This window comes from Haemaphysalis longicornis, unplaced genomic scaffold (genome assembly GCF_048455015.1).
Source record: "Haemaphysalis longicornis isolate Haplotype H1 unplaced genomic scaffold, Haemaphysalis longicornis Haplotype H1 scaffold_9, whole genome shotgun sequence".
NCBI lineage: Eukaryota > Metazoa > Arthropoda > Arachnida > Ixodida > Ixodidae > Haemaphysalis > Haemaphysalis longicornis.
The window spans coordinates 49,802,262-49,807,005 of NW_027526460.1; the positions used below are offsets into that span (position 1 = coordinate 49,802,262).

At 50.8% G+C, this 4,744-nt stretch overlaps 1 pseudogene across 1 annotated transcript; it reads left to right on the forward strand.

The window, feature by feature from the left end:
- The first annotated feature begins 1,618 nt into the window (after positions 1-1,618).
- On the forward strand, positions 1,619-2,349 carry LOC144153013 (peptidyl-prolyl cis-trans isomerase pseudogene; annotated as a pseudogene). The gene has a single exon (XR_013319270.1). The product of XR_013319270.1 is annotated as a peptidyl-prolyl cis-trans isomerase pseudogene (transcript).
- The last annotated feature ends 2,395 nt before the right edge of the window (positions 2,350-4,744 follow it).

Sequence of the window (4,744 nt, forward strand, 5' to 3'; positions counted from 1 at the left end):
TACATTTTCACAAAAGGTTCTCTTCTTCTTCTTCTCCCTTTTTTTTTTTTTTTTTCCTTTCTTGAATGTGCTTTCTGGCCAAACGAACTTTTGAGCCAGAAGTACTTCTCATTCAAGGCTGGTGGCCAGAAGCACTGAGTAAGAACAACACAGGAGTCGAACTGCTGCTTGCTAGGACGGCCAGATAACGGCACAAGCACTTGACCTAGGTTAATTTAGCAGCATCTGTCGTGGGAGAAGCTTCATGGCCGCCTGGAACGGCATTTTACTGCATAGCCCTGGAATGAGTTGTGGCCACTCATTTTGTCCAATGAGAGCCCCTGTGCCATCTCGTTCACCTCCGCTATGTAGTCTGCATCGGCTTTCATTGTGACATCTGCTCCCTCGCCTGAGCTTGCTGCAATGGGCCGTTTCCCCTCTTGTAGGTATTCTTGCTCCGTGCCAAGAAGCAACAAATGTGGTACCAAGGGGTGCCAAAAGGAACACTCAGTGGAACTAGACATAAGTTCCACTTACCGTGGTTTCACCAAAGAACAGTGAAGGAAGAGGGAAGCAGTGTCGTAACGAAACACGAAAGTGACATCAGCAAATTTATGACATTGTCAAGTGATTTTATTTTGTAGCGTGAGCTACACTGGCCGAGGTTGAGCAGTTTCGCATGGCTCCTGGAGAGCCGTGCTGCGCATGCAAGAGGAGCAGTGACGTCACACGGCGCACAGAATGTTGCTCGCTGCCCGGAGTCTCTTGCACACCCCACACGCCCAGCGTCTTCACCGACCTCCGTTCTGCACGTGGCGGCCCGGTCCACTTGATCATGCGAGGGGTGCCCGGGTGTGGAACCGATGGCTCGTGCGTCGCAGCAACACTGGCATGCGCCTGTGGAACCATCTTAGCTCTGGGGCGATTGGTGACGCTGCGCCGGAGCGGCTTGATAAATATATATGTGTCACATAATGTGTATATCATGTGTGTGTCAATGAAGCAGTAGTGAGCATGATAATCAAGCTACCAAATCCTGGACAACCAGGAAAGCTAAGAATAACCAGCTGAACCTTAGCTCACGCTACATATATCCTGGCATAGCCGAGCTAAGCCACTGCTAGGTATTTTTAGTTTATTCGCCACCGGTGAAGCCCAGAATAGGGCACATTGTGAAGTTTTTACCTTTTAGAGCGAAGCTTTCTATGCCACTGATGGTGTCGACGTCAGAGTAAAACACACTGCAGGAAAGCCAACTTTACACAATGGGTTTAACAAAGGGTACATCAATCACACACAACTTGAAATAACAATGGGATTTCTTTGCACACCTAACGGACCTCCCGGCAAAATATAGTCTGGCAGTACACGGTTAATGATAATGATGATGCATTCTCTAAGCAGGGTTGGACTCTTGCTTTGAACCTCGGCCGTTTTGATTTTGGACTTTGGCTGTAACTCAGGTTGCACGGTATAAACTTCGCGTTTTAATCATCTTTCTCTGAAGAAAGGTGCTATGATTTTTTATTCGCGTCAGCGAAAACTGCTTGCAGACGTGGCATCACGCAAACGCAGCCGCATCCATACTCATCCGAAGCTGAAAGCCAAAAGCCAGCCGCCATATCGTAGCCGTAGCCGTCACCGTAGCCACATATTTATAGCGTCGCCGGCGTCGTTCGGAAGCACCTCGTGCCCAGTCCAGTCTTTGTGCCTCCCAAGGCATCGAACGTTGCTTTTTCAGAGTGTTAAGGCGGAATACCGTTGAGTGAAGACGCACACATGGCGAAGCCGAGGGTGTTCTTCGACATGGCGGCCGGCGGTGCCCCGATTGGGCGGATCGTGATGGAGCTCCGCAACGACGTGGTGCCGCGAACCGCCGAAAACTTCCGGGCCCTCTGCACCGGTGAGAAAGGATTCGGCTTCAAGAACTCGACCTTCCACCGGGTCATCCCCAACTTCATGTGCCAGGGCGGCGACTTCACCAACCACGACGGAACCGGAGGCCGTTCCATCTACGGGGACGAGTTCGAGGATGAAAACTTTCAGCTCAAGCACACCGGCCCGGGCATCCTCTCCATGGCGAACGCGGGGCCCAACACCAACGGGTCTCAGTTCTTCCTCACCACCGCCAAGACTCAGTGGCTGGACGGGAAGCACGTCGTGTTCGGCAGCGTCGTGGAGGGCATGGACGTTGTCAAGAAGATCGAGTCCTTCGGATCGCAGTCGGGCAAAACCACCAAGAAGATCGTCGTCGCCAACTGTGGACAACTGTGAGCACTAACAGAACTGCACCTGAGAGCACTGCTCCACCTGACATGCTCATTCTTTTTTTTTTTTTTTGACTTTTCAATAAAGTCTCATTCCTCTGAATATCTGCCGCTGCATTCTTTTAGTATTGTAACGTAAATAAAATAGCCTCAGCTTTCTGGTAAGGAAGGCTGAATACATAGAGATAATATACTGACTCTAGAGGGAAAGCGCGCCGCTGAGCCAATGCATTGGAACCGTACGACACACAGTGGCAGACATGATACAACGATTTGAAGGTTGCCAGATGAGCTTTTGCTTACTAAAAACGGCGAAATCGATGGGTTGTAATCTGGCAACGTGCTACTCTGGCGTTTCCGCGTCCGGGTAGCGAAGCATGCCGGGATTAATTGTAACATGGCGGACCGCTGGCCAGGCCATGGAGCCAGGCGGAATTTGTGTAGGCGGCGTCGACAGCATTGCGTAGTTTATCTCCTGTGGGTAGGTAACCGACGTGTTTTCGGCTTAGCGTGACTTATATGTACTGAGACTATTTGAGCAAGATGTGGCAACGCTCACACAGCACTTTCGCGCAAGCTCGAATGCGACTGATCGCATGCGCGAGGACGCCGAGGGATCAGCTGATCCGTACTGGGGCGCACAGAAAAATGAATCTCCGTCATGACCTCCGTGCATTTTTGCGCTGTGCCGCTTTATTGGCCATTCTGTGACATTTTGCGAGTCGCTCAATGCTTTTCAAACGAAGTGAACTGTGGCTTTAGCTGAATGTAAAACCTTTATTGACACAAAAGAAAACAAAAAAAAAAAAACGTTATCGCATGGGCTAACGCTGATATTGCTGGTGAGTCGCGGCCCTTTGAAGCACAGGAACGAAAGAGCGCAGTCGATCGCAGGCCAACGGAGTGGCAGGATGCATGCCAAGGGAGTATGCGAAATACAGTCGGCGGCGAGTTCCGCTTCCCTTTCTGTCTGTATTCGTCAGGTTCTAGCTGCTTTACAACAATTCAAAGGGAAAGCTTGAGGGACTGAGTGGGCAAATGGGCAGTAATTTGTCGCACAGAGCGCGCGAGGAGAGAAGATTGACTTATTGTGACTGATTAAAAAAGAAACCGTATTTCGTTGCTTATTTTTTCGTTCTACCTTCCCGAACGTCTGCGCGAAAGTTCGAAGCACGGAGAGCTGTAAGAAGTTCCATGAATAAAACAACTGGAACCGAACGATTATAAAAGCTCTTTTTTATTTTTCCAACGGGAACGATCGCTGACTGCCACTCCGTAGAATGTAGTGAACTCGCGGTAGTCAAGGTCAGATCGGAATCGCTGTTCCGGCGTCAGTTCAGGGGCAATAGATAGGGTGCTTAACGTGAAGAAACGAATGACAGCCTCGCAAGCTCCCGGGGAGGCACTTGCTCAGCGCGTGCATCCGAGTTGTACCAGTTGTACACGTTTTGCACGCACGCAGATCTGAGCTGGAGATTGCACACACACACTGCGCAAGGCTTGCGGAAGGGCCTTGCCACAAATCGAAACCAAAACTGAAGTACGCAATTACTCTTTGTTCGCTAATTACAGCTTAATTACACTAAACAATTTTTATAGAGCTGGTTTCAATTACCGAGGCAATTATTTGTAACAGTTTTGCTTCAGTTTTTTGTTTTAGTTAAATAATTGCGGAACAACTTTTTAGAAGGCTGAATACAATTGATCTGGCAACCATGGGAATTGTATCATGTCAGCGCCCACGATTCGTACGGTCTCGGAGCTCGCTTTATCCCCCTGGCTGAATAAGCCTGTAGCGTGGTTAGATGAGAAAAAAAAAATGTTTAAATGCTTGCTTTAGAAGAAATGGCGTGCCGTACCGCGACTTAGCACGTTACGTTAGAGGGGCGTGAGCCTGGGAGGAAAAGTTTGGCACGCTGTGTTTGTGCTTGCCGGTCTTGACGCTACGCGCCATCTTGTCTGTCAATTTCGCGGCTGATGTTACCGAAGATGTCGCATGGATGGCGCCACCATTCCATGCGCCTAGCTAAGAAACTCTATGGCGCCTCGTTCTCGTGTGCGTGCAACTTTCTTCTTGTTCAAGATAAGTTCAACCACTTGGCACCACTTCACCACAGTATTTAAAAGAATGCCCAAGCCAACGGCAACATGTCCGACCAGGACCGGCTAAATTTTGTGCGACCTGCGCACGCAGTTGCGCATGCCACCGCTCCCAACTATAATAGACAGATTTAGTTGGGCGCGCGCTCCGGACGAGCGTACGCCCCGGCGGGGCGGCTCGCGACTGCGCATGCGCAGTACGCTACGTAAACGCCCCGGCGATGCGGTGCTACGCACGCAACGGCTGGGAGCGTATGCTCCGGGGCGCTTGCGGGGCGCTGCGGACCTGCTGGGAGGCCCCTTGCTTCCAAAATGGCTGCTGCCTCGGCGATGTCGGCGGCCGGTCGTGGCAGGTGGTTCCCCGACAGAAAACGCGGACCGTCGCGTGTTTTTCTCGT